At 37.6% G+C, this 12172-nt stretch overlaps 1 long non-coding RNA gene and 1 other non-coding gene across 2 annotated transcripts in view; both read left to right on the top strand.

Annotated features, from left to right (window-relative positions):
* The first annotated feature begins 585 nt into the window (after positions 1-585).
* LOC123813119 overlaps positions 586-12172 on the top strand; it is a 46536-nt gene continuing 34949 nt past the window's right edge. Inside the window, exons 1-2 of the long non-coding RNA XR_006784645.1 lie at positions 586-712; positions 3807-3911. This is a non-coding gene — a long non-coding RNA (uncharacterized LOC123813119). The remainder of the gene's footprint in view (positions 713-3806; positions 3912-12172) is intronic.
* On the top strand, positions 9686-9793 carry LOC123813201. Its single transcript, XR_006784690.1, has one exon. It is a non-coding gene; the product is annotated as a U6 spliceosomal RNA (small nuclear RNA).

Here is a 12172-nt window from a genome sequence, read left to right as displayed (position 1 = left end):
TATCTAAAAGCATCAAACTCATTGAAGCAGAAAGTAAAACAGTAGTTGTGAGGGCCTGTGGGGGGGAAACGGGGAGTCACTGTTAAATGGTGAAGTTTCAGGCGTGCAAGACAAAGATGTTCTGGCGAGCTGCTGCACACCGTCGTGTCTACAGTTAACAATGCTCTATAGTACACTGAAAATTGTGTTCACAGGTTAGATCTCACGTTATGTGTTCTTTACTACACTAATCGTAATTTTTAAAAGCCTACTTTGGTGTCCATGGTTATCAATATCCTCAGCAAAAAAGAGAAACCTGCATAGGAGAAAAATAGAACAGCTGTGGATTTCTACCAGACACATGGATGAACCAGACTTTCCAAACAATCCTGCCATTGAGAAGCCCCGTTCATGGTCTTTCAAGTCCTTGAAGGCTTCACAGAAGTGCCCATAGGTGAGATGGCAAGAAGCATCAGCTATCTCAAAGGGAGTTTCTGCTTCCAGGAAGAAAGTCTCACATTCAGAGGTGCTTCCTGTTTTTTCAAACACCTTGCCCACCTTCTGCTCACGAAGCATGCATTCTGCAAAACGTGAGTGAGCCCCACAGGAAACTGCCTGCAAATTCAGGTAGCTTTTTTGATTCTTACTTTCAGAGAAATGCCAGCAAAAGCTCTAGTCATTTGGGGAAGAACAAGCCTGGAAGAAAAGTACACAGCAGACCAGCACCAAGAGGGTGAGAACATTTTTCTGTGAAAATGTTATCTGCAAATTACATTGTTAAATAAATGTGCTTTCTTTAGGTTTTTGGCTCCTGTGGGTGGCGTTAGGTGGATGACTGCAAGTGGGTGGTGTTTGTCATTTCTTCGATGTGACGGAGGGGGAAAAAGGAAGGAAGGCTGAGGGGGAGAGTAGGAAGGAGGCCCACCAGGGCTGGAATGCCCCAACTGAACTCAGGGGAAGAATTACTAGAAGAATTTTTCCATTTCAAGAACTCACAAACCTTTCCTAGGATTTTAGAACAACCATCTTGAAACAAGCATTGATGGCACTGTTAATTAAATTGCATTAGTGTTTGTTTGAGCTTTGACTGAACTATTCTGGGGCAACAACTTCTTATCATGGTTGTAGGTGGACTAGTTGGAATGAGAGGGCCAGGCTCTGTATTCAGTTTTCAAATGGGCTTAGAGAAATTCAAGGTGATGGGTGCTAAGTCATATTATAAATTCTGGATAATCTTAGGTAATACATTGCTTTTTATGTAATTAAATTCAAAATAGGGGAAATTGGTAATTTCTGGTAACAATACTTGTTCAGCTCCCAATGTGTATTTTTATATTGCTTTTGTTTTTTTTTTCATTTTTTTCCTAATCCATATTACCAAATTAAGTTAAATTGCAAAACTGCTTTTGTTTATCAAATTGAGTCCTTGAAGTATTTTTTTCTGAAATGAAATAACAATCAATAACCACAAAAGTAAGCTTCTTTCAGTTACCTGGCAGAAGGGCTGGGTGAGAGCACTCTTCTCCACCAGGACTCACACATAGATCTGTAACCTCCACTGGTCCGAGCTGGTCCATGTGCATCCTAAATAAGACCACCCTTAGTTGAGAATTAAGGAAACAAAGCTGTTAACCTCTTTTTGGTTGTAATAAATATGAAAACACCCCAACAACTATATATCAAACATAAACTTTCTAACACATTTTATTTGGAAAAATATACATCTAAGGGTTCAAGAAACATAATAATTTTTTAAACCGTAAAATCTGTTCTGTGCATGAATTTAGTCCCCTTTCAGCTGTCCCATGTAGTCTGGTAAACCTCCATGTCACTGTGGGGGAATATCTACTGAAGGTTCCCAAAAGTAAATGCTATAGACTCAAGGAAGTGCTTATCCTGAGGAACCTCACATCCTCTCAGAACGTACAAATAGCGTGGTAAGAAGATCACCAAATATTGATGAAAGCAGGCTAGATTTCTATTTCACTAACTATTTCTGAATTTCAATTTTCTCATCAGCAAAATGAGGGAATTAAATTAAGTGTTCTCTGAAGCCTCTTCTAGCTCCAAAAAGTATTGATTCGTAGGTCCTAAGAAAACCTGGAATCAAAGACAGCCCATGCTAAGTGTCAGGGGAGTTGCTGTCATGGTTCAGAGGAGCAGACGCTGTACAGGGCTGCAACAACGGGGCAGCCCCAGGGGGCTGCGAGATGGGCTGGGTCTGCAAAACGGACAGAACCTTAAGAGGCAGAGAAGAGGGGCAAGAGTTCACAGGCTCACTCGGAGATCAGAAGATGTGCAAATATGGGTAGATTCAAACGGACCCCATATGCACATCTGCATGCTAGAAAAAATCCTGTTTCTTGCTGCCCTAACATGCAAGGATAATAATGGTCACTTGTGGAAAAGTTTTAGTAGCTAACACAGATGATCCAATAGGCAGAGTATCCTGAGAGGAGAGCCAACAAGATGGGCTGGATTTTAAACCCAGAGCTCTTTTTTGTTGTTGTTAATTTTGTTTTTCAATTACAGTTGACATTCAATGTTATTTTATATTAGTTTCAGGCATATGGCACAGTGGTTAGACATTTATATAATTTACAAAGTAATTCCCCTGATAAATCTAGTACCCACGTGGCACCACACACGGTTACTACAATATTATTGACCATATTCCCTATGCTGTACTTTACATTCCTTTGACTATTCTGTAACTACTAATTTGTACTTCTAAATCCCTTCACCTTTTTCACCCAGTGTCCCCAACCCCCATCCAATCTGGCAACCATCAGTCTGTTCTCTGTACCTATGAGTCTGTTTCAGTTTTGTTTGTTTATTTATTTCATTCTTTACATTCCACATATAAATGAAATCATATGGCATTTTTCTTTCTCTTTCTGACTTATTTAATTATGCTAATACCTTCTAGGTCCATCCATGCTGTTGCAAATGGTAAGACTTAATTCTTTTTACGGCCGAGTAATATTCCATTGTATATCTTGACCACATCTTCTTTATCTAAACAGTTCTCTTTTAAATAGTTTGGTGTCCCTTAAAGAAGTTCAGAAAGTAAGTATTCCTGAAATAAAACACAAAATCATAGGATAACAAGACATTGTCTTGAGGCAATGAGGCAAATAGACAGAGCAATACTATTCACTAAGAAAGTTGCAGCTCCCTATGTACAGGTACCTCTACATGACTCCTGCTCCTTGCCCTTTGACCCCATCCTGTTCTCCCAGTCGGTCAGTTCCTCTATGATCTCTCTTGCCTCCAGGCCAATTCAGGTCCCATGGCCAACTACCTCTAGTATTAGCTACCTAGACTCCATTATTTGTTTTGTTTTCATCTGCCACATCCTTTGCCATCCAACAATCCCATTACTTGCTCTCCCCAATTCTACGCTTAAGCTCCCAAGCCTGTGGTGGAATCAAAACTGTCCCGAGTGTGTTCCCCATGTGTTTGTTTTTTATAAACCTCAATTGGACTATTGTTACTACTCAACTATTTTTAAAAGTTCCTTTATAATTACATCTTTAAATTTTCACCATCATTCATTTTCTTTATCTTCAAATTCTTATTGTCATACTTTAACCCTTTGATAATATCCTACTTCTTGTATTATTGATGTTTGATATTATTAGCTGACACACACACTCCAATTTTTCTCTATCACTTCGTCTCAAATTTATGCTGTATTTTTACCCAGGGATATACTTAACCAGCATTTAAAGGGTGTTTATTAAAAGCCAGGCTCTTATACATATGTTGTCATTTAATCTTTTCAACAACTCTGTTAGGTAAATATTATCATCTCTATTTTATAGATGAATAGGATGTGTGCCCAAGATCACAGCTAAAAAGAACAAAGCCGCGATTGAAACTTAGTTGATGTCATATCAGAGCCTACATTCTTTCTTCTGACCCTGAGGGTAAGTGGGGGAAGGAGTGTGTGTGTGTTGGGGGGGGATTCGAACATCTATGTGTTCAAATATATTGTCTCATATCCAAGACCAATCTGTCCCTTCTGCCTCTGCCTTCTCGCCCACCCTCACTCACCTACTCAAGAACTTTATATCAGTTAGCTTTTGCTGTGTAACATGCCCCCCCCCCAAACTTAGTGGCTTAGCAATAATCACATACCATTGCTCACACATCTGAAGATAAGCAGATGTTTCTGCTCATAAGGGCCAGTTTGGGCTCATTTCAGCTGCCCTCACTCACATCTCAGTGGCTAGCTGGAGGCTTGTCTGGGACTGGATGGTCTAGAACAGCCTTACTCACATGTCTGGGAACTGGCCTGATATCAGCTGGGGTGACAAAAGTGGCTAGGCCATGTGTTACTCATCACCCAGTAAGCTGTTTGAATGTGAATGTCTATAGGATTCCCCAAGGGACATAAAAGAACAAGCCCCTGTGTGCAAGTACTTTATAAGTTGCTTTTACATTACCTGTGTTACTGTCCCATTGGTCAAGCAAAGCCACTGTCAGGCCCAAAGTCACCCAAGGATATAAACAAAAGGGAAACACAACTATTGTACAAAAGTCTACAGACTTTGATATATTCGTTATATACCACCCTTCTCTTTAATCTCTCCCTTTCCACTGTCTCCTCTCCCTTGATCTACCAACTGGGTGCAGTCTACCCTGTTCTAGGAAACCTTTCTTCAATCCCACTGTTCCTGAGGGATTATGTAGCTGAACCCACGAGTGTCAGGGGTTGACTGTGTAACTGAAAATTCTCTGAATTAACTTCCATGTAGACAGAAAACTATGACAATTAAAGGATAACCAATGTAGTTTAAAAATGTGTAATGACCACAGCTACTGTCAAGAACAGACAAACAAAAGACTTTTTCATTTCAGAGAGGAATATTGATCAGAAATCTTGGCATATAGTGAGAATAAGAAAGTAGACTGACGTTTTGGTTGTTATATTTCTGTTTGTAAAATCTCTCCAATGTCCCTTCTTATTACCTGAGCCTGAGGGAGACACTCTCGGAGCTCCGCCCTGGTGCACCAGTGCTCCAGCATCTGTCTCTTTCCTGAGCCTTAGCAAGGAGGCAGGACATTCAACCTTGATAGTTCATCATCACTTATATCTCATTATGTTAATAAGCAAAACAAAAACACCTTAATCTTTCTCTGTCTTTACCAAAGCTCTGTTGGACGGAATATGTTCTTTTAGCTTTGCAAGATACTACGTAACTACCTCGTGCTTCCCCAACACCGTCTCAGAGCTTCCTCTTGTCCACATCCTTATTCACACTCAGCATTTTAATTCATTTCAATACGACAGTATGAAATAGTATATAATATTTTAATTTGCATTTCTATGCTATAAAAGTAATGCTTCACTGCACAAAATGTTAAAATGTAGTTTTTTTCTGATTTCTCTTGCTGTATCCCCCAATCTAATTTCTTTTAGAACTAACCTGATTCTTTTTTGTTTATGATCTTTTGCCTGATAAATTAATCCCATTTTTCTCTGGGTAAATATATTTCAAAGCAGGTGTTTACACCTCATGGTAACAGAGAAAAAGTAAACTATTTGCATAAGTAGAGGTAATATTCTCCAATTGTCCTTTCCTGTAGTTCTCCCACTAGTTGATCAGCAATGCAAGCAGCCACAGTACTGCATGTAAAGCGATCTTGTGATATTTGCTGCTTGGCTTAAGAAAATGAAGTAGCTAAAAATCTGACAAAGATTTCCTCTTGTCACTGTCTTGCCTTTGGACACTGGTGAGGGATTTCAAACACTAACAGGACTTCACTGGACTTGGATCATTTTGATGAAGTCAGAAAAGCACCTAGGTTCTGGGCCTTTTCCAAAAAAAAAAAAGAAGTGTGTGTTTGTGTGTGTGTGTGTGTGTGTGTGTGTGTGTGTGTGTGTTTTAATCCCAGGATTTTATTGGGCAGATGAAGGTGGCTTCATTCCTTTGGAAAATTTCCCTCTATGTTTGTGCAGTTTGTGATGTGCTTTTCTCTTTGTTCAGATGGGATTTGGAGGAGCAAATCCTGATGTTTGTCTCAGTGAAAGCATCAGAACATCCAATGATGTCATATCGTTAAATAAAATGTATAGTTATACAAGAGACATTATAAAGCCTTTTTAAAGGTCATTGCAGAATCTTAAGTGATCTGAAAAATGTTCACAAAATCACATGGAGTCAGTGGAGATTTTATATGTGCATATATGCAGTAGTTATGTTTCTTTCTTACAATCTATCTATCCATCTACCTATCTAGACAGAGAAATACAGCAAATTATTAACAATAGGTATGTTTGAGTGAAGAGATTATGAATTTGTAAACACTTAAACATATATTTCTGATTTTCAATAGTTCTACCATACACACGTTTTATTTTTGTAATTCAAAATGATTAGAAAAGTACCTATTAATAAAAAAGATAATGTGGCAAAAGTTCTCAGAAGACTTGGCCTTAGACTACAGGAGCTTTGATGAAGAAATTGAATATATACAATTATTTTCCTTTCTGGTTTCTTGAGTTTGACATTGGTTTGAGAAAATAATAATGGAATAATAACTTCCCAGGTATATTTTGTAAATATACATTCAGTAGATTCAGACATTTGCAGACAAGATTGGTAGCCTGTTGGGGTCTATTTGCATGAAGGACAGAGGGTTTTGGCGATAAAAAGTTATTATTTTCTTGAGGTTAGTAGTTGGTACCTCTGTGTCTTCCCTTAACCCCATCCATTGTGATATGGATGGGTATTTTAACCTCGCATTGGGAGGCTTTCCAGTTAATGAAGGCAATCAGTGTACTAAAGGGAGTTAGAGCAGACAAGCTGAGTTGAAGGTGTCCTTGGGCCAAAGAAGAGCTCAGTCACACCTTCATACAGTGACAACGAGCTTCCTACTCCTCTTTCAGAGAAGAGTCATGACTCTCAGGTGAGGAAGTTATGAAAGAGAATGAATAAAATAAATGCTTTATCAACTAGTGTTGGTACAAAGCAAACAGGTCTCAAGGCACCCAATTTCATTGGTATCCATCAAAGCATTGCTACCTCCATCTGAAAGCCTGATAAAAATGAGAGACAGTAAATGGGTGAGGTTGTGGGGATCTGCTCCCCGCCTTCTTGGGTTCCCATCATATCTGTTATCATCATAAATTAATCTCTTGAATAAACAAATTTAGAGATATTTTAATATGCTACTGTACCTAACTTGTTAAAAATTCCTATATACAATTTCCTAAGACCAGAGGAAGAATTTAAAGCTTCAAAGCAATTGAGCACATTTTTATGAAATTTTTGTACCATGTGTCTAGCAGTGTACTAGGTATTGTGAAGGCTAAAGAGACAAGACACTCCCTCTGAATGAAGATTGCAGGATCTTATTTGGGAAATAATAGTAGATGCACATGCAGCATACAAGCATCACGTATGCCAAGTAGGATGACCTATAGGTGGAGAAAGTGGCCTATTGCAATTTTAGAATATGGACTCTGGGTTTAGTTCCCCTGAAAATCTAATCTTGGTTTCTTTTAATACTAGCTGTATCTAAGGCACCTTGGGAAAGTTACTTAATCTCTCTGTATGCCTTGGTTTCTTCACCTGTAAAATGGTGGCACTAAATCTGCTTCATAAAGTAGCCTGTATGTATTATGCTTAGAAGAGCTTCTAACACACAGCTAGAGCTCAATAAACAATAGCTCTTATCACTGCCAAATGTCAAAAAAGAAAAGGTCCAGAGAATACATCTGATACTTGTATAATACCGATTGCCAGAGTTAGAGCAGACTTTTGACAAAAAGCGATGCCTTTTAGAAATGGCATGGTCAGATTTCAAAGAACATTTTCAGGTTTGCATTTTATAAAAGGCTGGGAGTTACTCATCTCAATGACAGCTGCAAATCATTCCCATACGGAAAAGAAAATAAGTGGGAAGAAAAAAACATGTCAGTTGATTATTCTCTTTTAAAAATCTTACATCATTGATACGAGGTTTCTCTTGAGAGTTTGAAAACTTCATGACAACCCACAGCTCATGATGGTGACAATTCTGAGGATATAGAAAAATCATTTCCCATGCAGGAAAGAAGAAAACATGGTAAGAAAAGATAAGAGTATGCCATAATTTTTTTAAAAAGGTAAGAGAAAACAAATATATATTAGTGCCTACTATGCGATGCGTGGTACTAGAATCTGCAATCTAAAATTAAATAATATAGCCTGTACCCTCAAAAGTTTAAAAGAAGGCAATGATTAAGTGATTAAAATACAATGTTAGGGAGTGGGGCAATTGAGCAAAAAGGAAAAAGGACTCACGGACATGGACAACAGTGTGGTGATTTCTTGGGGGGGCGGGTATAAGGAGACTAAATGATAATGGGAAAAAATGCAGTGAAGATTAAATTTAAAAAATGCAAACTGATTAAGGTTAGACCAAGGAACCACAGAAGGCATAGAAGGGGTCTCTCAGCAGGGCCAGGAAAGGCATCCTGGAGAAGATGCTACCTGAACAGGATGCAGAGGAAGAAGTAGTGCAGGCACATCACTGTGTCTAGGTCGCCAGTGTGGAAAAGTGAGGGGTGGAGCTGAGCCTGGAGAGTAAAGTAGAGGACATGTGAAGGAGTTCTGCCTTTATTCTGAAACCAACATGAATCCATTAAATGATTTAAGAAAGGGAATGATAGTTACCTATTTTTATTTTTGAAAGATCATACTGGTTGCATACTTGGAACAATCTGAAAGGTAGACCTTTCATTCTAAGCTTTTGTAAGTTTTACAGCTACAAAATCTTGTGTATTTATATTGTGTACTTATAGCTACAAAATCTTGTAGCTTTCTGAGTCCATAAAGTGAGGTGCAACTCACAGTCTGTTAAATCTGGGCAGCTTGCTGGTCTGCTCCAGTGCTATCAGCCATCCAGTAGTCCTCCTTATACTTCCCCTCAGTTCCCTGTAACTAATAACATGACTGCCACCATAGACAAAGCAAAGGGAGGTGAGAAATGAACTTGTTTTCTTTCTTTTTTAAATGGAAACTAATAGACGCACCCCGGGAAGCCACACCCCAAGGAGAAAGTACTGTGCACTGGTTGATGGCATAGAATCTTGATTTAAAAGCCAGTTTTGCCCATTGCTCTGTCTGTGATGTTGAGTAAATTTGTTAATATCTCTGGCCTTGGTGTCTTTATTTTGAGACACTGAGTGGTAATAGAATTATGTCTGCCTTATGTCAGTTAGAATTGGCTAACCACTGTAACAAATAAACCAAATCTCAAAGGCTTAAAACAATAAAAATTTATTTCTGGTTCAAATCAAGAAATAGCATTAAGTAAAATAATAAAAATAGTTAAAGGTAGCAAGATAAAAACAGTCCATACAAAAATTATTTTTCTCATATATACATAATAACTAGTTAGAGGACATAATAAAAGAAAAACTGTTCATTTACATTAACAACCAAGAAGATGGTTCATTTACAAAGCTGTTCATTTACATTAACAACCAAGAATAAATTCAAAAAGTGCAAAACTATATGAGAAAAATGTTCCTGAAAGGTATGAAAGGAGACCCGAACAAATGGAAAAACACTCCCAGTTTTGAGTTAGCATAACTCAGTGCAAATTGTCAACTCTCTCTACATTAATGTAAAATTTAACACAACCCAAATAAAAACACGAGTAAGCTTTTTCATAAAGGTAGACAAACTGATATTAAAAATCATGTGGAGCACTCAATTCAGCAGCACTTTCATTGAAATTGCAGTGATACAGAGAAGAGTAGCATGGCCCCTGTGCAAGGATGATGCCCAAATTCACGGAGAAATCACGTGGAAAAACAAACAAGGAAGGGTAGATGAGAGTGCACTGTGAAGGATCAGACCTATACCACGAAGTCTTCATAAATAAAACAGTATGGTCCTGGTACATGAACAGATAAAAAGACAAAGAGGACTGATCAGAAAGCCCAGAAACAGGACCACATACAAATGGAAATTTAGTATATGTTAAATTTAGTGTATGATAAATTTAGTAATTTGTGTCATCACAAATTACTAGGAAAAACTAATTTTAATTACATAGTTGTGGGACAGGAGAATAGCCACCTGGAATAAAATTAAGTTAGGTCCATATCTTATTATATATAAGCATAAACTCCAAATGGAACAGGGATTTAAATGTAAAATGAATGGGGTTGGGGGAGTACTAGAAGAAAGCATTGGTGACTTCCTCTTTAACCTTAGTACAGGAAAAGATTTTCTAACTATGATGCAAAATCCAAAGGTGATTTTTTAAAAAATTGATAACTAGCTATATAAAAGCAAAAGTTTTCTGAGTGACAAAAAAATTATATAGTCAGACAACTGAAAAGCTGGAAAATGTTATCATAACTTTACCTGTAGATAAAATACTAATATAACTAACATAACTTTTAAAGATTACTTAAAACTGAGGAGACAAAAGTTTTAAAAATCCATTAAAATGGGAAGAAGACAAAAGCAGACAATTCACAAAAAGAGATATAAAGTGACCCTAAAAGATAGAAAAAATGTTTAATATCACTCATAATTAGAAAAATTCTTTTCTAAGCTCAACTATACTGGGTTAATATTAACAGATGACAATTAAAAAGTATAACACATTCCACAGGAAAACAGGCACTCTTATACATTGTTAATAAGAACACAAATTGATAAAACCTTTTTGAAGGAAATCTGGTGATATCTAAGAAAACTACATATACATTTACCTTTTAATTCAGCAATTCCACTTCTGGGAATTTACATAGAAGATACACTTCCAATAATACAAAAATGCACAGGGACAGGGTAATTAACTATAGCATTATTTGTTATTGCAAAATATTGGAAACAATGAATATGTCTAAATAGAGGAGACTGATTAAATAAGTTATGCACACCTATACAGCTGTAGAAGAAAAAATAGAAGAGGATTTCTAGGAACTAATATGAATCATTTTCTGGGATACATTATTTTAAAAAAAGACAAAGTGCAAAAATGTACCTATTACCTGTCACCTCTCATAAAAGAAAAAGAAATAAAACATACACATGTCTGTTCATTTGTGCCAAACGAAACGGAAGGTTAACCCAGAAACTAATAAGATTGCTTTCACATATGGAGATAAGGAGGAGAGGCAGGGCGTGGGAGGCATGATGGGAACAGTTCTGAGTGTAACTCTCTGAACAGCTCTGACTCTTAGAAACCATGATAATGTTTCATAGACCAAAAACATAAATAAATGATTCAAATCAAGCAGGATGAGGAGATAACACAAAAACTCAATCCCAACAATAACACACGAGTCCACCTCTGTTACAAACTACACAGGAGGGGGTGGGGAAGAAAAGAGCAAACCAAAATAAGTTTGTAAAACAGTATTTCGACTCTATACTCTAAAGATCAAAAGAAATGTATACACACACTGTACACCAGTTAGTAAGTTGCCCCACTTCTCTAGAGTAGCATAGGTTAGTAATTCTGAAACTAGTTCATATACATTTCAGGACTGTGCAAGTAAGTAAATAAACTTTGAGTAATGAGAAGCAGATTCCTTAGTGTCAGAGAAAGATGTTAAAAATAAGGAAAAGAGGAAGACTAGAATGAACCTTATGGCATTGGATTGAAATGAAATAAACTAATGGTTAGAGAGAGAGAGGAGATAGATGACAGAAATTTAAATTATGTGTACATGTACAAGTTTCCATATACACATATTATTTTAGCTTTAGCGTTGTCTGCTGAGAGGGCCTAGGGTAATGACCGCAGTGGCAATTGACACAGCGAACCCCCAGATTTTGGTTTCAAGACACCTTTCACTAATAAGAGAAACTAGAGCTCTTTGGAGAGAAAGAAATGATCCCAGGGCTGGGACAGGGAACATATAAGGTTAGCCTAGAACATCTTATGGTACAGAAAAGAAAAGAAGTGTTTAAAAAAAAATGGACAGGACTTCTGGCAAGATGGAGGCATAGGTGGATGCACCATATCTCCATGCACAACCAAGATTGGAACAACAACAATTTAGAGGTAGAATAACACCCAGGACTGACAGAAAATTTATCTGAATGGAAGTCGGACAGCCCTGAAGTTGAAATAGACCCATTTATCCAGACCGGTAGGAGGGGCAGAGACAAGCAGCCGGGTGCGGGGTCGCAGAGAATAGGGCACATAAGGCAACCGGGAGCACGTAAGG

The sequence above is a fragment of the Phyllostomus hastatus genome, unplaced genomic scaffold, assembly GCF_019186645.2.
Source record: "Phyllostomus hastatus isolate PE091 unplaced genomic scaffold, TTU_PhHast_1.1 phas_scaffold_93, whole genome shotgun sequence".
NCBI lineage: Eukaryota > Metazoa > Chordata > Mammalia > Chiroptera > Phyllostomidae > Phyllostomus > Phyllostomus hastatus.
This window is presented reverse-complemented; position numbering and strand designations above follow the sequence as displayed.